The sequence below is a fragment of the Neomonachus schauinslandi genome, chromosome 9 (genome assembly GCF_002201575.2).
Source record: "Neomonachus schauinslandi chromosome 9, ASM220157v2, whole genome shotgun sequence".
Lineage (NCBI taxonomy): Eukaryota > Metazoa > Chordata > Mammalia > Carnivora > Phocidae > Neomonachus > Neomonachus schauinslandi.
The window spans coordinates 57890047-57912826 of record NC_058411.1 but is presented as its reverse complement, the minus strand read 5'-3'; positions in this window follow the sequence as shown (position 1 = coordinate 57912826).

Sequence of the window (22780 nt, the reverse complement as noted above, 5' to 3'; positions counted from 1 at the left end):
AAGGCTAAGAGTATGGAATATCCTCTTAGAAATGAGTAAGTTTTTTATTGCCAACCTCAAATTATTTTTTTTAATGTTTCAAGTGTTTATTTAAATTCTTCTTAGTTAACATATAGTGCAATATTAGTTTCAGGAATAGAATTTAGTGATTCATCACTTACATATAACACCCAGTGCTCATCACAAGTGCCCTTCTTAATTCCCATCACGAATTTAACCCATTCCCCACCCACCTCCCTCCAGTAACCCTGTTTGTTCTCTATAACAAGAGTCTGTTTTATGGTTTGCCTCCCTCTTTTTTTTTTCTTTCCCCTATGTTCATCTGTTTTGTTTCCTAAATTCCACATATGAGTAAAATCATATGGTATTTGTCTTTCTCTGACCAACTTACTTCGCTTAGCATAATACACTCTAGCTCCATCAATGTGGTTGCAAAGGGCAAGATTTCATTCTTTTTCTTTGGCTGAGTAATATTCCATTCTGTATATATATATATATGTATATATATATATACACACCATATATATGTATATATATATACACACCATATGTGTGCATATATATATATATACACTACCTCTTCTTTATCCATTCACCAGTTGATGGACATTTGGGCTCTTTTCATAATTTGGTCATTGTTGGTAATGCTGTTATAAACATTGGGGTGCATGTGCCCCTTCAAATCACTATTTTTGTAACCTTTGGGTAATTACCTACTAGTGCATTGCTGGGTCATAGGGTAGTTCTATTTTTAGCTTTTTGAGGAACCTCCGTACTGTTCTCCAGAGTGGCTGCACCAGCTTGCATTCCCACCAACAGTGTAAGTGGGTTCCCCTCTCTCCGCATCCTTGCCAACATCTGTTCTTTCCATGTATCTCATCGTGGTTTTGATTTGTATTTCCCTGATGATGAGTGATGTTGAGCACCTTCTCATGTGTCTGTTAACCATCTGGATGTCTTCTTTGGAAAAATATCTATTCGTGTCTTCTGCCCATTTCTTAACCGGATTATTTGTCTTTTGGGTGTTGAGTTTGGTAAGTTCTTTATAGATTTGGGATACTAATCTTTTATCAGATATGTCATTTGCAAATATCTTCTACCATTCTAGAGGTTGCCTTTTAGTTTTGTTGACTGCTTCCTTCGCTGTGCAGAAGCTTTTTATCCTAATGAAGTCCCAATAGTTCATTTTTGCTTTTGTTTCCCTTGCCTCAGGAGACATGTCTAGTAAGAAATTGCTATAGCTGAGGTCAAAGACATTGCTGCCCGTGTCCTCCTCCAGGATTTTGATGGTTTCCCATCTCACAGTTAGGTCTTTCATCCATTTTGAATTATTTTTGTGTATGGTGTAAGAAAGCAGTCCAGTTTCATTCTTCTGCATGTGGCTGTGCAGTTCTCCCAACCCCATTTGTTGAAGAGAATGTCCAATTTTCCATTGGATATTCTTTCCTGCTTTATGGAAGATTAGTTGACCATATAGTTGTGGGTCCACTTCTGAGTTTTCTTTCTGTTCCATTGATCTATGTGTCTATTTTTGTGCCAGTACCATACTGTCTTGATGATTACAGCTTTGTCCAGAATTGTGATGCCTTCAGCTTTGCTTTTCTTTATCAAGATTTCTTTGGCTATTCAGGGTCTTTTGTGGTTCCATATGAATTTTAGGATTGTTTGCTCTAGCTCTGTGAAAAATGCTGGTGGTATTTTGATAGGGATTGCATTAAATGTGTAGACTGAGAAATGAGTAACACCTAACATATGAGAGATAATTAGGGGTAAGTGAGCCTTATCCTACTTCCAGGATGCCAGAGACCTGTGGGCAACTTCAAATGGTATAAAGTTATATGGAATGAAATAGATGCCTCTACTTACAGATATAATTAATGGGGACATTTTGGGGAAAAGTTAAGAAATTAAAAAGCAAAAAGAGTAAAGATGACTCAGTAAATGGGTGGCACCAATACAGACATGATTCGAATTAAAAAAAAAGAAAAAAGAAAAAAAAGTCAAAGGGACAGATGTGTCACAGTCTTGCTCAAGAAGGTGAGATGAAGGCAGATGTTGTGGAAGCAACACTAACTTTAATGGACAACTGTGGGAACATGAAAGTACTTTTCACCAAGCTACTTTAAGAAAAAGAAGTGCTTAGAGAGGAATGTCATTGATATAATCCTGAAAAGGAAGACTCATGTGATCTAACTATAGACATCACATCTCATTTGTTGATCTGAAGAAGGAACGTGTGGGTGAGTTGAATGACCTCAGAACTGCTTTCAGCAAAGCTTCCAGGAGCAGATTGCTTGGTGGCCTTTAGTCACCTTGGAAGAAAGGGAGAAGTGACCGACCTCATGAAATGAGCCTTGCCAGCTGTGATGTGCTGGGAAGGAGAAAGGGGGGATAGTAGGAAGTGGAGGACAGTATCAATGCCAACACTAACCCACGTTGCAGGAGTCCTACCATACAGGCTGAGTCATAAGGGCCCGAACACAAGGCACTGCAATGAACCACAGGAAGGCAGGAATTAGCTAAGAGCTAGAGGAGCTGGGGGGAAGTTTCTTATAATTAGATCAAGAATAAAAGCTTTCAATGGACAATAATTCCACAATACAGAAAGATATTCCAGATGAGCTTTGAGGACATCCTATACCTAAGTAGCAGAGAGAAAAAGAAACGAAAGTGAATGGGGCTATTTCATATACGTGGCCATCCATCAGAGAAAGCCCATCTCCAATTTTAATAAGTTCAGTATAAAAATGAAAGCAGGGATAATAATAAGGAAGCAGAGGTAGCGCTATATGAAGGAGATTCTGGTGAAAATTACACATGAGGCAAGGTGAATTTTTCTAAAATCATCTGTTTTTACCTTTCTGCAAACTGAGCCTTCTGATTCACATTCTTTGCCCTTTTCACCTTTTTTCTCACTCTTTTTTTTTGGTATGATTGTGACTTATTAATTTATTACTAATTACTAATAATTACTTCCGTCATGGTAAATTGTCTTTTTAATTGATTAACGTGACTATAAAGTGCCTCATCAATTGTTACTACAGCATACTTGGAGTTTCCATAGTTAGCAAGGACAACCAAACCGTGTTTGTACATACTTGGAGTGACCAGGACTTTGCAGAATTCTCATTGGCTCAATCTTTCCTGACCTAATTATCCCAGATGTGATTCAATGACTCTCAGTGTCAAGAATGTAGGTCACAGTGGATGATTTGCCTGAAGTAATAATAATAGCTAATGGTTTCCCAGCACTTACTATGTGGCAGGCACTGTGCTAAGTGCCAGGTGTACCATCAGGTTATCTCTTCACTGCAGTTCTATGATGTATAGTATAGTATTATCATACCCACTTCGCAATTAAAAGAAAAAAAAATACTAAGGATCAAAAAATGTAATCTGATTTTAATTTTCGCTGCATTAGTCTGCTCAGGATGCCAAAACAAGATATCACAGACTGGGGGGCTTAAACAACAGAAACTTACTTCTCCACAGTTCTGGAGGCTAGAAGACAAAGATTAAGGGGCCAGCTGGGTTGGTTCCTGATAAGGCCTCTTTTCCTGGCTTGTGGACAGCTGCCTTCTTGCTGTGTCCTCACATGGCCTTTCCTCTGTGTGCAGAGAGGGTGAGCATTCTGGTATTTCTTCCTCTTCTTGTAAGGACATAGGTCCTATTGGATTAGGGCCCACCCTTATGACCTCATTTGAATTTAATTACCTTTTTTTAAAGACCCTATCTCTATATACAATCATACTTAGGCTAGGGCTTCAGTATATTAATTGGGGGGCGGCAGGGAGACATAATTCAGTCCATACGAGTCACAGGACTCATAAAGGAAGCAATAAGGATTTCAGTCCAATTCCAGATTCTGTCCTATTATACTCTCCTACCTCCATATGCTACACCAGTACATACCTGTTTTTATTAATTCTAAGTAAAATACTTGGCTATCCATGTTACAGTTAATCACAGTTGAAAAATCTAAAATCTGGAGTGCCTGGGTGGCTCAGTCGTTAAGCGTCTGCCTTCGGTTCAGGTCATGATCCCAGGGTCCTGGCATCAGCCCCGCATCGGGCTCCGCGCATCGGGCTCCCTGCTCAGCGGGAAGCCTGCTTCTCCCTCTCCCACTTCCCCCTGCTTGTGTTCCCTCTCTCACTGTGTCTCTCTCTGTCAAATAAATAAATAAAATCTTAAAAAAAAAAATCTAGTAAAAAAAAGAAAAATCTAAAATCTGTCTTTCATGAAAAAAATATGGGGGCGCCTGGGTGGCTCAGTTGGTTAAGCGACTGCCTTTGGCTCAGGTCATGATCCTGGAGTCCCAGGATTGAGTCCTGCATCAGGCTCCCTGCTCAGCGGGGAGTCTGCTTCTCCCTCTGAACCTCCCCCCTCTCATGCTCTCTCTCTCATTCTCTCTCTCTCAAATAAATAAAATCTTTTTTTAAAAAAGAAAAAGTATGGCTAAATATATTTGAAAATTCAAATTCTATAGCTTGTGGAAACTAAACGTGTGTGAATGAAGGGTAACGTGATTGTCGTTTGCCACAGGGGAGGATTCTGCATTACAAAGTTAGACCAGATGGCATTCACTGAGGCCTAATATACAGTGCATGGGCTAGGAAAAAAGTAGTTTCCTGAATTGACTTAAGATAAATTTGAATCATATGCAAGCCAGCCCAGTGGAGGATGAGAAAATTTATTTAGTAAGTATGTATTATTTATTCAGTAAGTATGCATTCGAGTTCTATGCTAGCCACTGTACTATAGGTAGGTCATTAGGATAGAAAAGCAATGGAGAGCAATGCTCATTCTTTGTGTAGGAAAACACAATAGGTGCTGAATACGTGTGCAGGGTGCAATGAGGACACAGAAAGGATGTGGCATTCAGATACAACATGGATGGATAGCTACAGAGGAGTAAGCACATGTTGGGCAATTTAGATAAAAGGCAAGGAAATAAAAAGTTAACCCAGAAGAAGGAGAAACCAGGGGAGATTCCACTGTACTGATGTTTAAAAATAGAAGATGGAATGATCAGGTGTCATCAATATCCTCTGATGGGGAAGAAGATGAAATTACGATAATGGGAAGTTAATCTTGCAAAACTGTGTAAAATGCATCAAGCTAGTGGTGTTTGCTACCACTATACATCTTAATATTTTCTTATATATTTCAACTGTAAGTATATGGATCAATGTGAAGTACTCCTATGCACACAAAAAGTCAAAACAATAAAGGAAAACTTATCAGTAGAATGTGCTTAAGAAGATGGCAATGTGCATGATAGCAACTCAGTAAGAAATGTACGGAAGCAGGATATAGAAGAAAGGTTTGGTTTTTTTTAATTTTTAAGAGACCATTGGAAATAGAATTATCAGGGCAAAGCAGAGTCACTGTAGACGTGCTTTACATAACAAAAGGCCAGCTAAAATGAATCTGAACTTTTGGTTCAGGAATGATGGTACCTGGACCAGAGAACCACAGAGAGAAGAGAAGACCAGGTAACACGGGTCTGTGAGCTGCTGGTGGGAAGGCAAGGGTGGATAAAACCTATCTTCTGGCATTTCAGGGAGAGGCGTCATGGGAGGAGATATGGTTGATCATATTTGGCTCTGTCATCTTGTGAGCTAATCACAGAAAGAGAGCTTCAATTTCACTGCATAAGTACTGTGTACATACTCTGGCTGATGTTCAGTTAGAGAAAGGAGGCTTCACACAGTCCAGAGTGTTTGCCCAATTTCCCATAATTTTTGAAATCTAAAGAGGGAGATAAAACATCCATGCCCATATTTAAGATGAAAATGAAAATATCTCTCTCTCCCTCTCTCTCTCTACATATATGTATATATATATATTATGTTCCCACTCTCTCTATATATGTTCTCTCTCTCTATATATATATATATATGTATGTATGAATATGCACACACACACAATATACAAATACATGTCTTTATGATATAAAGTGCCAAGTATACAGTTATTAAGTTGAAGGTGAAATTGCAGGGAATCTCTGAAGGTCAGTACCTTGGAAAGAATCAAATATGTAAGAGATAAGGAATTCCTGAAACTTTTGAATTTCCATATTTCATTTCAATAAAATTTGGGGCAGGTTATGTAGTGGTAGAAGCCAGGTTCATTATGAATCTACTGAAGTGGTTAAACTACTATCCAATCAATTTTGTTTCTATTTAATTGCCACAATGCTTGGAAAACTTAAATAAACCAAGATGCCTTGTTGATAATTTGTTAGAGATTCATAGCACTTAATGAATTTAAGGTAAATGGTCAATGTTAAGATTTGTCCCTCTCTTTCTTCACACATTTTCTAAAGATTTTCCCATCATTCCTTATCAAAAAATTAACTGGGCTTAGCACAGGACTGGCTATCCTATAATCTTGTGAATTGAGCGATATCACCTATAAAAGAGAATGTCTTTAGAATTTGTTTCTACCTTGGAGTAGATTAGTTGCCATAATGCATCTGTTTCTAGTTTCTTACCTAATTTTAAGTAAATATACACAAATGTGTAAGGCCTTTTAGAAGCAGAATTTAGCTGTTGCTTCAAGATTAAGAGTTTGGCATCCTTCCAGATAATTCTCTCATTTTTGACATTTAAGATGTACTCTTCCTACTGCCTGAAGTGCTTCCCTTGTGGTTTTGCATTTTTACACTTTGTAGCCAGAGTTTCCCTTTGGGGCACCTGGGTGGCTCAGTTGGTTGGGCGTCTGCCTTTGGCTCAGGTCATGATCCCAGGGTCCTGGGATCCAACCCCGCATTGGGTTCCCTGCTCAGCAGGGAGTCTGCTTCTCCCTCTCCCTCTGCCTGCCATTCCGCCTGCTTGTGCTCTCTCTCTCTGTTAAGTAAGTAAATAAAATCTTAAAAAAAAAAAAGTTCCTTTTCTTTTCTTGTTCTTCTTCTCCTCTTATGCATCCTTTCCCCCCAACCCCTCTTCTTGACCCATACAATAGCACTGAGGATGAGTCTAACTCACAAAGGAGCTCACTGATAGGAGTCTGGTGTGAGTTCTCAATAGCCATTTGCTGGGTGCTCTCCATTCAGTGGCTCTAGAAAGATCCATCCGGTATCATTCTCATAGCTCCCTTACATCCCACATACTATAGCCCTAATGAGCGAATTCACACTTCCTTGGATTCCATCTTTCCCACACTCCTCACTGTGCACCAGCCGCTCCTCTGCTTCACCCCCTTCTCCCCACTTCTACATGGATCTCAAGACCAAGCCAAGAAATCTTCTCTCTTTGCCCCACCTCTACTCTCAGCCTTGATTGGGCACCACCTTCTCTGTACTCCCTTAGATCCCTGTGTGTCTTTCAATCATGGCGTTGACCAGGACACTGTGCTTTTTCATTAACCGATTTGAGAGTCCGTCTCCTAACTGCATCAACATGGCACCTGGCCCAGAGTGAATGTTTAATAAATTCTGTCGGATGAAGGAGGACAGAGAGGGCATGCAGATAACATTTACAGAAGACACAAGGTTGGGCTTGAGATCAGCAGTCATGCTGGATAATAAAAGCAGTTTCCAAAAGCACATCAAACTACATCTGACAGGGAGGAATTTTATAAGGGAAAAATGTCAAGTTTTGCACTTAGCTTCTAAACAATCAACTGCAGATATGTAGTGTTGTGGAATATTAGTTTAGGTAAATATGACTTCAGGATTTATCTCACTCTAGCTCAAGCTCATAGAATCTGAAAATTTGAAAGCACATTACAGTTCGGCTTGTTAAGCCCTCTCCATGATTCACCAGTCCTCTCTACCATGTGCCTGGTAAGGGACACTCTGTCGTCCGTGTGAACACTGCCATGACTTGGTTAGCCAGGTGCTAGTTGACAAGAAAATTTTAAAAATAAAATGAAATAATCTTCAGCTTCATCAGAGAAGACAGAGCACTTAGACACAGGGATAATAGTCGATTGTTCTCCTGACATTTACCACATTGCGTTTTTGACATTTATTTCTTTATCTCTTCTCTACCGTACTGTGAGTTCTTTGAGTACAGAATCTCTGCCCTATTAACCTTGTATCCCCATTATCTAGCACAATGTACTCAATGAACAAACCCTGAATGAAAGAATAAAGGACAATTCCACATCCATGGCATGTACAGGTTATCACGCTGGGTTGAGAGGGTAGGTTCTGATTTATGGCTTGAGTTAGAATACCAGCCCCACCACATACCAGCTGTGTGGCCTTCAGCATATCCTCCAACCGCTCTAAGCTCTGGTTTCTTTGTCTGAGATAGAATACATGTTTTGAGGATTAAATGATAAAATAACGGTGAGTACCCAACACTGTCGTCCTTCTGGAAACCATAGGAACAGAAATACAGACTGGGCTGGGGGCCTGAGAATCCCCATTTCTAACAATCTGCAGGTGATACAGCAAGGCTGTAGACTGAAATGTTACTACATTCTGCCTCCCACAGCTATCTCCCCCTTCTACCCCTTCAACTTAAAAGGTCCCATGTGCATCTCTTGAAGGGATAGACGTCTCCTCACAGGAGATTGGACCAGGAATGGAAGCATAACCAAACAACCAAATCTATATGCCAGGTCAAATACTGAAGCTGAGGAATGCACTTCAAGTCAGGCAAAAGCTTCCTGGAGCCCCTGAAATCAGAGCAAATAGACAGCCAGTCCGAAGACCTTCTGTAGAAAGGAAAATGCTCAGAGCTTTCTTTGGTTGGGCTGGTGTGGGTGTATTCCAGGGTTCGGAGAATAAGGATTTAGCCCCTTCAAAGCATGGAATAAAACTTTCTTGGAAAAAAAAAAAAGAGAGAGAAAGAAAGAATGAAAGAAGGAAGGAAGAAGAAAGGCTAATGAAAGAGAGCGGTGAAGAAAAAAATTCATATCATACAGTGCATAGGTAAGGATACTTGAAATACTTGCTCTAAAGAAGGGAAGATTTAGGGGCACTTAGGTGGCTGAGTCGTTAAGTGTCTGCCTTCAGCTCAGGTCATGATCCCAGGGTCCTGGGATCGAGCCCCACATTGGGCTCCCTGCTCAGCGAGGAGCCTGCTTCTCCCTCTCCCACTCCCCCTGCTTGTGTTCCCTCTCTTGCTATGTCTCCCTCTGTCAAATAAATAAATAAAATCTTAAAAAAAAAAAGGCAAGAGATCATTTATTTTAAAAAAAAAGAAAGGAAGATTTAGAAGAAAAGATGAGAGTTGCAGAGCCATAAATGCAAATAATAACCTATTTGCTTAGCATTTTATATTTCAGGAAAAGCTTCCATATGATATTTTATTTGATTTTCACAGTAGCTGTATAACTTAGGAAGGGACAGTAGGGTGCATCTTTACTCTCAGTCTATAGATGGAGAAATGGAGGCACAGAGTTGCTACTTGCCTAATGTCCCACAGCTGAACCTGGTGAAACTGCAGCTGACCCCACATGTGCCGCCTTCTAGTCCGGTTCTCTTTCCACCAGAGCACAAAGCTCCTAGAGAGGCATGGAAGGGGAAGCTTATTTGTATGGCCCTGAAAGTCAAAGTTAAGGTCAAAGGGTGAAAAATCATGAAGTGGTAGATAATGTCTCAATAGAGAGAGGTTTTTTGGAGTACTTAAAATCACCCCAAATCACAACTGAATGAACAGCCTTATGGAGAAGTAAGTTCCCTGTCATGATTCATATTTAAGCACAGAACGAATGTCCACCCATTGGAGAAGTTGAGGGGGAATAACAGGCATGATAATGCTTAAGCTTCCTTTGAACACTGGCTCCGATTCTATGTCACTTATTGATAAAATGTTGAATTCTACATATTAAAAATTCCCCTACCTACTCTTCACAGATTATTGAACAAAAAAAAAAAAAAGATTATTGGACAACAACATCAGCAAGGCTTTTGAGTTCTTAAAAAGGAAAATGTCATGTTAATTGAAAGCAGTACCGATCTTCTATATCAATATATCTAAGAGGTGATTTTTTGCTATTGATTCAGGAAAATTTCTCAACTCTCTCATTATTTATTCATATTCTGATATATTTCCTCTCTAAATAAGACTAGTTAGTAAATACTATCCATGTCACAAGTACTATTATAGGCCAAATTTCTGAAATCATGGATAATACTTTAAATATGTGTTACTCTATCCCAATTGGGATCATCTAGACAATGTTTATAGGCAACATACAAATTAGGCATAATTAAAGATGATGTATTCACATGTTTTAATTATTGCTCTCTCATGCAGTAGTTTGACTAAATGTGAAAATTATTTCAGGCCACAATATTCTGAGGGATGCACAGCAATAAAACAAGTTCTGCAATTTTAATTTGCTCTACTACTCAGCTATGTGAATGTCATTCATTTCTTTCTGGATTATTATACAAATGATTAATTATATTTTTCCCAAATCCATTTTATGCAAAGTTATCAGAAGGAAAATTCATAAGGTACATAGATAAATAGATAGATTTCAATTCCTCATAGTGCAAAACGTTAACTCTCAATGAAAGAAGTTTACCATTATTTCTTTCTAAGGAATTCTAAAAATCATCCAATAATCTTCCTTCAGTTAAGTTTAAAATAAGAAAAAGACACTAAGCAAGAAAATATTGCATTAACTTAAATATAATAGTATAAATATAAAATAGAGTAAAAGATTTTCTAATATTTTATATATGTATTTGAACATAAATAGTGCTGAATGAATAAGAGATTATCTAAATTACTTTTTAAAATTATTCCAAAAATACTCAAAAATCAATGTAAGTCCCACATCACTTAATTTTTAAAAAAGATATCTGCCTATATATTTACGAATATGGAAAATCTTTGTTACTGGTGGAAATTGATCATTAAGTAGTTATATGTTTAAATAGTCAAAGCTAAGTCATTTGTATTCAAGATAAAGTTAAATTATCTTCAACTTTTATTTAACCTTTAATAAGTGGATGTTCTCATAAAAGGGAATAGATTTCATTTTAAACCACATTTCATTCAATTATGTGCTGAATATAGAATGAAAAACTGAAGTGATAAAACATTCTGACAAATGAAACAAAAAAAGGTAGCAGTATTCTATGTCAGTTTTTACTGATTATCTGGAAAAATTCAACCATAGATTTGGTGCTTTCAAAATGAAATACTATTTAAAAGACTATTTAAAAGGTAATTATTATATTTATGATTTCCATAATGCTTTGAAAGCACAAAAGCAAATAAGAAAGATCTGAATTACATTAGCTCATATATAATAAGATCAGGAGCTGATTTTTCTGGTATTGTATTGATTGTTCAAATTAATGTATTCTATAATTGCCTTCTGGAAAGTTTAAGATATTTAAGCTCACTGTTGGATGATCTGGAGTGTAATTTAGAGAACAAGTAATTTAACATGTTTAAAAATAATAATAAAAATTCTGCAATCCAGTGAAATAGGGGATTTGTTGTAGCTATAGGAAATTTCAAGGGGGTGGTGTGGGAGCATAGTTAGCTATCAAGAGCATCAAAGAGGTTAATAGGAGAAATCTCTGCCTTGATGGTGGGTTGAAATGGACACATATGGGGAAATAGTTTTGTTTTTGTTTTTGTTTTATAAGTGTTTTTTTTTATTAAGTTCAATTAGCCAACATATAGTACATCATTAGTTTTTGATGTAGTGTTCAATGATTCATTAGTTGAGTAACACCCAGTGTTCAAGCTGGTACAGCCACTCTGGAAAACAGTATGGAGTTTCCTCAAGATGTTAAAAATAGAGCTACCCTATGACCCAGCAATTGCACTCCTGGGTAGTTACCCCAAAGACACAGATGTAGTGAAAAGAAGGGGCACATGCACCCCAATATTCATAGCAGCAATGTCCACAATAGCCAAACCATGGAAGGAGCTGAGATGTCCCTCAACAGATGAATGGATAAAGAAGATGTGGTTCATATATACAACGGAATATTACCAGCCATCAGAAAGGATGCATACCCACCATTTGCATCAACATGGCTGGCACTGGAGGGGCTTATGCTAAGTGAAATAAGTCAAGCAGAGAAAGACAATTATCATATGGTTTCATTCATGTGGAACATCAGGAATAGTGCAGAGGACCACAGGGGAAGGGAGGGAAAACTGAATGGGAAGAAATCAAGAGAGGAAGACAAACCATGAGAGACTCTGGACTCTGGGAAACAACCTGAGGGTTGCAGAAGGGAGGGGGTGGGGGGATGGGGTAATGGGGAAATAGTTTTGATTTTTAAAAATCAGCTGAAATATAGCCCTGAAAATCAGAATCCATGCTACATTTAACCAGGCAGTATAGGGAGGCCTTATATCTCAGTTCTAGACAATGTTAGAAAACTTTGCTCAGCATGTGTTACTGTAATAGCTGTGGGATATCTAGCACTACTTACAGCATATTTCACTAACATGAAGTTTCAATGACCATGTTTCCATAGGAAAAAGGGTCCAAAAGTTCCTTATCACTGAGAGTATCTTTTTTCACTAACATCATTTCTAATGATTTAAACCAAAAATATACTGAGTTAATATTTAGGACTTTACCAGAATATCCATTTTGGAAATTTCCCAAATGATCATTTAGATAGAGCAGTGTATTTTATTCCTGATAGGTTTATGTATTAGAATTTCTAAGCACTTTCATAGGCATCATATAATGGGATTCTTTCCAAGGAAAATATTAATTTATAGCTATTTGTTCCCAAAGGGGAGCAAAATATGCCACTTTGGCATATTATTTTGAATTAAAGTTTAAGAGCTAGGAGGTGCAGGAAGGATGCGCTGACCCTCCTTTGTTTCCCATGTGAAGGTATCTCCCCTATACCACGATGATAGAAGTCATCTTTATTGCCAGGGATAGGGAATGTGGGACTAAGAAGGCTATATAACTAAAACTTGTTACTTCCTCACTCATTTTCTACCCCAAGCCCAAACTTCTTTGTCTTGTCAGTTCTTCACAAACGTATTGTTTTTTTGTCTAAAAGGTATAAAAGCTTTCTGTGTTGGTCACTTCTTTGAGCTTCATACTTTGGGGCTATTGTATGTATGAAATTAAAGTTTTCTCCTGTTAATTTGTCTTATGTCAATTTAGTTATTAGACAAAGAACCTAGAAGGGAAGCGGGGAAAGTTTCCCTCCTCTACAGTACTCACACTCTCTGTTCTGAAATAAAGATGAGGTTAGCATTGTGCACTGGACAAGAATTAAGAGGCAACGTGGGGAACACGCATTGTGTCTTTTAGAGATTTACTATCACTCTTATTTTAAGAACAATACATTGTATTAACTGTATGACTTCTTTTTAAATACAGCAAATGTGATCATTTTATCAGAAGTGAAGTCCTGGGGAAAAAAAAATATTTGGATTTACCCTAGGTGAAGACATTTTGTAAATAAAAGGAGAAACTACTTTATTTTGCTCAAGAAGAATGAGTCATGCAAGTTAGCAACCTTGACCTTGCACAAAGTAGGTCGTATATATGAAGTAATTGAATTAAGAAGTGGAAGAATTATTTACAGAGAAATATAACACAGACACCTCCCACCCCATCTCTGTCTCCCTTTTCTTTTTTTCTTTCTTTCATAATCGTTAAGGAAGTTTTTTCCCAGCTCTACGTCATTGTTGTTTTTTTTAAAGGACTATTAAACCTAGTCATTTAATATATGATATTTAATAACAGTTAAGTCGCAGAAAGCAGAAATAATGGTGGCTTTAAATGCACGTTATTTGCAAATATTACAGAGCAAACATGGATAGCCAGGCACAAAAGGGCTGTGGATCCACTAGTATTTATATACACGATTGCAAATATGTTCTAAGAGGTATCAAAACATTCTTTTTATTTTTTTCAAATATATACTCAATTTAACAAACAGCCTTCATTTTGTTTTCATTATGAAATATTGTTGACTCCCAGACCCACTTCCCAGGGTAATGTCGAGGAAGCAAATCTCGCCTGAGAAGTTGGGCACTGCCAATTAGATCACTGGAATGTGGACTCTTTTTGTGCTAAAGTGAATAGAGCAGCCTTGCCAACATGTTCAACAGACACAGGAGCATGGCTGGTTGAGAAATGTGAAACTGTTGAATTGACTCAGATGTTTTATTCTTTCCTGATGTTTAAAATGTGAAAACAAGGGGCGCCTGGGTGGCTCAGTTGGTTAAGCGGCTGCCTTTGGCTCAGGTCATGATCCCAGGATCCTGGGATCGAGCCCCGCATCGGGCTGCCTGCTCAGCAGAGAGCCTGCTTCTCCCTCTCCCTCTGTCTGCCACTCTGCCTACTTGTGCTCTCTCTCTATCTCTGTTAAATAAATAAATAAAAATCTTAAAAAAAAAATGAAAACAAGATTTGCAATATATTCAACTCAACTTGGTAGGGAAGTCCTAGGACTTTTAAAAATCTCATTGTCTTCACATTATGCAGAACAGTGACATGAAAATTCAAGATAAAGATTATCTGGGAAGAGGGAGCCCGAGGGAAAGGAAAGGGGCACAGCACATTAGTATATACATAATTATGATGACATTCCAGTACTTTGGTCTAGATGGTATGTCAGTGGGTATTCATTTTGTTATTGTTCTTTGTAATTAGCGTGTGTGTAGAGATACAAAAATTCTTTTAAATGTAACAATTACTACATTTCAAAAGGACATCAATGTGGAAAATGAGCTTAAAAAAAAAAGAAACAAACACAGTTGTCCCTTGGAGAGGGAAGCATACATCATAAGATTCAAGAACTTAACTTCTGTCTGGGAAAATAAAAGATCAAACTCTCCACAACTATTAATATTTTGATTGCTCCTATTTTAACAAAGTTTTGTGTTTTGATTTGTTTTTGCTTTTCTCCTTTTTTGTTTGTCCTCCATTCTTATAAAGTGTTGAACAACTATTTACCTCTTGCCTGCTCTCTGGCCACTCCTCACCTCTGCCCACCGAGACCTTGTTCTCTTGCCCTTGTCTGCAGGACTCTGTAATCTTCTCTGCCTGTATAAACACTTCCGAATGACTGTCCTTCTTGCTAAGATGGGGAACATGACTTACATCCTGTACCTTGCCCTCCATCTCTCCCTCCCCATCAATGTGCCTCTCTTGTAGTGCTCTAAGTCTCTGCCTCCATCATGCTTCTTCTTATCCTTTCCTTCACCTATTTTTTTCAAGTGGATATCAAAGCACATTTTGACCCTTTTGATGTTTTTCCTCTGCACAGATAAGTTGATTTGCTTCCTGCCTTTGGCCTTGAGAGAATGAAAGCTTATGGGCTGTCTCTGTACTGGGAGTCAGCTACTTGCAACTTCTATCATCTTTTCTTTCTCTCCTGTCTACGTATTGTTGCTTGTCAATGGTTTCTTTTCAATTTGTTCTACATTCCTCTTTGCCTCTGCAACTTTGTGGCCCCAGGACTATTTCTTAAATTATGCTAAACTTTGTGGCTCTCCTTCTATTAAAAAACAGTCTGTCCTTTCTTTCTCGCACACACATATTTTTCTATCGTGTCCCAAACAGGGGGAAGTCTTTGTAGGTTTTATTTATTCTATTTGTGGGTATCTCCTTTGAAGATTATGTCTTTCTCGCACACACATATTTTTCTATCGTGTCCCAAACAGGGGGAAGTCTTTGTAGGTTTTATTTATTCTATTTGTGGGTATCTCCTTTGAAGATTATGTCTGTCCTGCAATTAGAATGATCAGATCACCCATGGAGATTTCTGAGACATAGTTTTATAGTCTACAAAAATGGATTATATAGTTTTGAAGCTTCATAGGAAAATATAATAAAATGTGTATGTCTTAAACACACACAGATCCTTGTCTGCTGGTTTTGAGTGAACTAAACAATTAGGAGATCTCAGAAGGGGTCATGCAACCACTTACTCTTAAATAAAAATGAATACGTAACATCATGGCATGGAGAAAATGCCTTTATTACACGCTAGAAAGCTCTTCAGCTGCTTGACCTGTGTATCATATCTGAGAAGGATTTCTGTTAACATGAACCTCAGGAGATAACATTGTCTTCTGTGTTTCTTGCCTGAATCAGTCAGTGTCTGTCACAATAATGCCCACTGTTATAAACCACTCTCAAAATACATGGCAGACAACAATAAGCAAACAATCATAGTTGCTGGCCTGTCGGCCACTGGGGCACTTCAGCATCACACTTTCTCATTGCTCTGAGACTAGGACACTGCCAGAGGCCCATTCTCATGGCAGAGGCGCCGGAGGGGTGACCAGAAACACTGTACTGCTTCTTAAGACCCGCCCCAGAACAGGCACACTGGCATTCCCATCTACAGTGTGTTGGTCAAAGCACTTCACTAATCCAACGCAATGGGAAGTACACTCTGCTCCTGCTACGAGGAACCTCAAATTCACAAGAAAAAGGGTGGGACTATGGGAAAGGGGGAAGGATTCGGAACAAATATGCATCTATTTCACTATGATTCTCTCCAATCCAAGGAAGGCTTGACGTTTATTATTTCATACATGAAGATCCACATCCTTACTTAAATATTTCCCAGGAAAATACTTAATAGATTTTCCCCTTATTTTGAGAAATCCTTTAAAATGATGTCAAGTAGAGGGGTTTTGTTTGTTTGTTTGTTTGTTTGTTTGTTTTTTACTTAGAGGAAACACAATGGTTAGCAGGAAACATCAGTTAATCAAATGTTTAATAGCCACCTGTGGGGTATAAGTCATGCGGTGAAGAAAAGAAAAGCAGAGTGTAAGATGAGGTCTCTGCCCCTTAGGAAACAGCCAATCTGCCATATGACAGGCAGATAGGAGGAGATGAAACTTCATGTGAATGGAATAAGGAATCCCTGATCCTCAGTGAAATCTTCAGAACAGACCCCCAGATATCACAGGATGCACTTCTGTTAAAGAAAAAGGTTCCCACCAAAGGTCTTTTCAATATTCTAAAAAGGACTCAGAAGTCAGCCCAGAAAAATTATTCCTCTCCAAGAAGAAAACTCTGATCTCATCATAGTCACAGTTGCCTTCACTAGGGGCGCCTGGGTGCCTCAATCGTTAAGCATCTGCCTTCGGATCAGGTCATGATCCCAGGGTCCTGGGATCGAGCCCCGCATCAGGCTCCCTGCTCAGCAGGGAGCCTGCTTCTCCCTCTCCCACTCCCCCTGCTTGTGTTCCCTCTCTTGCTGTGTCTCTCTCTGTCAAATAAATAAAATCTTAAAAAAAAAAATTGCCTTCACTAGAAATAAAAGAGGGCTGTCCCATAACACTTACAGAGCTATAAGTAAGACTCAAAGATCAGAAAAAAGACTTCTGACCTGCAGAGATTTAGAATGGTGATTTCTATTTGTTGCCTTGTATGAGGATTAGCTTCTAGAGCTGACAAACATAGAAATGGCATTGGTGCTCTCTAGTCTGCCTAGCAGCGAGAAAATCAAAATGCAACTGTATCTCTAAGTTTTACAAAGCACAATAATAGCAGCACTAAAATCCAGGATTTTTCAGACCAACTAGGCCACAGTGGAATCCTGTTGGAATGAAGAAAATTTCCTTCAGAAAGTAAATAGAATTCCTCCAAGTAGCCAAAAGCTGGATCTGAACTATGGCTTTAAATAGGACTTTGTGTATGGCCTATAAATCATTAAAATCCTTGTGTAAGACTGTTGAATCACAGACCTGTACCTCTGAAACAAATAATACATTACATGCTTAAAAAAAAAAAAAAAGATAGTAGGAAGGAAAAAATGAAGGGGGGGAAGTCAGAGGGGGAGACGAACCATGAGAGACTATGGACTCTGAGAAACAAACTGAGGGTTCTAGAGGGTAGGGGAGTGGGGGGATGGGTTAGCCTGGTGATGGGTATTAAAGAGGGCATGTACTGAATGGAGCATTGGGTGTTATACGCAAACAATGAATCATGGAATCCTACATCAAAAACTAATGATGTAATGTATGGTGATTAACATAACATAATAAAATAAAATTAAATTAAATTAAAATCCTTAGGGATATTTGCTATCATGTTCTCTTCCTTCAGAGCTATATTTTCCACAGGTCCCAGTTTCTTCTATGGACAGAGACCTCACTAGAGGAAAGAAAATTCAGCATGTAGAGAAATTCTATTAATCAGGGGGTACTTTAAGTTCATTCATAAAAAGTAGACACCTTTCACATATGTCTTGTCTCATTAACAAGAAACCAGATATAATAATAGTCAATTTCCTAACCAATAATAAAGCTGATTTATGGGCCTGTATACATTTCCAAGGTAGACATTCAATACATACTTGCTGAATTAATAACTAAATATAGGAAAAACTTTGCTATTATTAGAGTGGAAGAGGAAATGATTAATAAGAAATGAGTAATAAAATAGATCAGTGAATCTGATATAACTTGATCTCTTTTTTTTAAAGATTTTATTTATTTATTTGACAGAGAGAGACAGTGAGAGAAGGAACACAAGCAGGGGGAGTGGGAGAGGCTCGATGCGGGGCCCCCCGATGCGGGGCTCAATCCCAGGACCCTGGGATCATGACCTGAGCTGAAGGCAGACGCTTAACGACTGAGCCACCCAGGCACGCCTGATATAACTTGATCTTATTCACTAATAGCCCTGTCCTCTTCATTTTTAGGTTATATAGTGTTTCTACACAACTGTTTAAAAACCACTGTGTTAAAAGTGGAAGGTCATTAGAGATTATAACTCACACATTATAAAGAATGGAAGGATTGATCAATGCTTTTACATGCAGGCTACAAATGACTAAATCCTCTGGATTTTAGAATCACCAAAAAAGTGAAAATAGTATCATCTAATTTTCTCCTTTTATAGATGATGAAAATAAACCCTTCTAAAAATGAGAGTTTCACAAGCTGGTTGTACACTAAGGCTTAGAATCTAGGTCTTTGGATTTCTAGCACAACATTCTTCCTATGGGAAGATATCAAAGCCTATGTTTGACCACTTTTATGTTTGTCTTCTTTTGCTGCATATGACATCTGTGAAATTCACCCATGTTGTTGTGTGTATCCATGGTTTATTCCTTTTAAGGGTCGAGTAACATTCTATTGTATGAATATACCTTGACCTGTTCATCCATTCTCCCACTGATAAGCATTTGACTTGTCATCAGTCTTCAGCTATTGTGAATGCAGCTTCTATGAACACTCATATCTAAGTCTTTTTGCAGACATATGTTTTCATTTCACTTGGGTAAATACCTAGAAGTGGAATTCCTGGGTCAACTGCCTGACAAGTATATCCTGAAATTTATAAGAATCTGCTAACTGTTCCCTAAAGGCAGCACAGCCGTGCCTATAAAGTTCCCAAAGAAAGAGTGTAAATCGAGATTTATGTACCCAGAAAAAATGTAGATAAGGTATAAAGGCAGAAGACAAACTTTTAAAAATATATAATGAATATATATTCCTGAACTTAAAAAGTGACAGTGGATGAGCTTCAGCTTTCCATAATAAAAGACATGGCTGTAATCATTAAATCCAATTAACCACAGGATTTAAAAAACAAAATAGTGAACTTTTTATTGCAGACTAGAATGTGTCTTAATCCCCAACAATATAGAAATGATAAAAATCATAATTGTTGGTAAGAGAAGGGGAGAGGTAAGGACAGTCAGTTAAGTAAGCTGATCTTTCATAGCCAAGGAGTCAAAAGACATTCAAAATAGATAAAGAAAGAAATAAAAGTCTAAATATATTTAAAATATAAGAATAAACACTGATAAAATGCACAGTCAACTTAAATTCAACTAGTAGAAGAGAGGGAGAGAGGAGGGAGAGAGGAGGGTATGTAACGTGTACATATCTTAAATTTATTTCTGTTCATAATAAGGAATCAATACATGAGCCTAAAAAAATAGAAAATTCAGTACATTGGACAGAGTTAATCATTATTTAAAGAATAAGATTTTTTACATAAAAACAGAAACTGGTAAAATATGGTGGTAAAACTAAGAAAAAACATTTCTGTCATGTCAATAAGGGTCTGCACTTTTTTGAGAGAGAGAGAACATGCATGTGAGCAGGGAGGGGTGGTGCAGAGGGAGAGAGAGAATCTTAAGCAGCCTCCATGCTCAGTGCAGAGCTCCAGGTGGGGCTTGAAATCACGACCCTGAGATCATGACCAGAGTGAAAATCAGGAGTTGGATGCTTAACCTACTGAGGCACTTTTCAGCGAAAAGAAAAAGACTCTTATCGAACCACAAAGCCAAACGTAACTACACCCTGTCTGCAAGAGAGACACCCTTAGGACAAAACACCAATGTCCCGAGAGGAACACAGTAAACAATGAGATGTCTCATTTCCATACCCTCCAAATCTGACTGAAGTGAGGGAAAGGGCCCCACTATATGATACTTCTATGAGCTGGGCTGGGTGAGACTTTAATTAATAAGCTGTACTCTAGAAAAAAATCAATTGAAGCTCATGTTCTATTGGTTTTCTCCACTTTCTCTACTAATGGTCTTTTTGGAAACTTAGATTTTCTTCTTCCTGACAATGAGCCAGCAGTAGGGACCAGCGAGACCCCATTTATGTGCCTTCCCACACACCAGGGCTCCACACTCCTTCTAGATTCAAGAGACACATTATGCGCGTGGTTGACTTAGAAAACTAGAAGCTGATGGTGATCTGCCACATTGACAGTTGATTTCTCTGTCTCCATGGCAGCAGCATTTCTCCTTTTGCCTTGGGTTCTTTGGGCTGGGCTGCTTGTGTTCTTGTTCACCAGAAAGAAGATGGACAGGGTTGGGCCAAGGTGGTGCAACATGGTCTCCTGGACAAGTATGACTAAAAGAAGAGTTACATTGATAGGAATAAAAATATGGAGTTTAATATGTCTGATTGTATCTTTCCTTAACTGCACAATAAGCTCCAGCAGAGAGTTCTATCTCCAGGGCAGTATTACTAATACGAATCTGCATTTATCTTACTATTACTATGGGGAGTACTTATGTTTTACAGCCTCATGATTGTTGGATTTCCTCTCAGCTGCAGGTATTAGAAAACTGATGATAAAGCCAGTGGTGTTCAAGGACACTGCAAGCAGCCAAGGCTGCTTTACTGCAAGCACATTTTAGATATTTGGATTCTTCTTCTTTTCTTTTTTTTTAGAGAGAGAGAGAACACGCATTCGAGAGAGAGCAAGGGGCAGGGGGCTGAGGAAGAGGGAGAGAGAGAATCTTAAGCAGGCTCCATACCCAGCACAGAGCCCAATGTGGGCCTGGATCTCAGGATCCTGAGATCATGACCTGAGCTGAAATAGAGAGTCAGACACTTAACCGACTGTGCCACCTAGCTGCCCCTAGATATTTGGATTATTCTTAAAATGCAGAGCATAAGGCAGTAAAATGCAAAATACTCATCCCTCCTCTGAGCTCATTTTAAACATCCCATGACCAGGAAAAGAGTCACATAAGATTCACTGTGGAGTTTGTACCTCCCTAAAGTAAGCATTTTTCCTAAGAAAAATTATGGGTTCTGAAAAGAATGAACCATCTAAAAAAAAAATTCAGAAATGATGAAGAATAAAATAAAAATGGTCTCCCTTTCTCCTTCAGTATAGAGACAAAATTCTATAAGTCTTGGTGTCTGCACATTATAAGTTACCATAAAAAGACATAATACAATCATATATAAATTAGAATTATTATTTTCAAAGGCCTAGTCTGTCTCATCTCCAATCATAGATATATCCTTGAAACAAGTGACCATTTAATTTAAAAATTTAAGATTTAGCATTTACTTAAAGAAGATGTGGTGTATATATACAATGGAATATTATGCAGCCATCAAAAGGAATGAAATTTTGCCATTTGCAATGACGTGGATGGAACTGGAGGGTATTATGCTGAGCGAAATAAGTCAATCAGAGAAAGACATGTATCATATGATCTCACTGATATGAGGAATTCTTAATCTCAGGAAACAAACTGAGGGTTGCTGGAGTGGTGAGGAGTGGGAGGGATGGGGTGGCTGGGTGATAGACATTGGGGAGGGTATGTGCTATGGTGAGCGCTGTGAATTGTGTAAGACTGTTGAATCACAGACCTGTACCTCTGAAACAAATAATACATTATATGTTAAAAAAAAAAAAAGAAGAAGATAGTAGGAAGGGAAAAATGAAGGGGGGGAATCGGAGGGGGAGACGAACCATGAGAGACTATGGACTGTGAGAAACAAACTGAGGGTTCTAGAGGGGAGGGGGGTGGGGGAATGGGTTAGCCTGGTGTTGGGTATTAAAGAGGGCATGTACTGCATGGAGCACTGGGTGTTATATGCAAACAATGAATCATGGAACACTACATCAAAAACTAATGATGTAATGTATGGTGATTAGCATAACATAATAAAAAAAGATTTAGCATTTACTTTTATGAATGGCTGTAATTTGGTAAATTTTTGTATGGTCCTTGTAATCAACTTTCGTGAGTGTCACCTTTTATCATTCCCCTGTTCAAGCAGCACAGTATGTGTTAATAGTAACGTGTGGAATAACATGGGCAGGGTGGGGAGGAAGAAGGTGAAAATTCATCAATCCTTCCCAACCCTCTTGAGGGAACTGTGACTACTTTTCGGAACCAGACTCAGGCAAAATGCTAAACTTTGCTCTGCTGACAGTGCAAATTTTGGTGTGGATAACTCATGGCCCAGGATTTCAGAAGATGTCACGGGGAAGAGTGTCAGTCCCACAGGCAGCTTACCTATGTCTGCAAACCCTGCACCAGGGAGGCCCACCCCCAGACAAGATTCATTTTAGTTCTTGAATGAGGGGATAGTGTCCACAAGCAAGCCCTTAAATTGTGGGACACGTG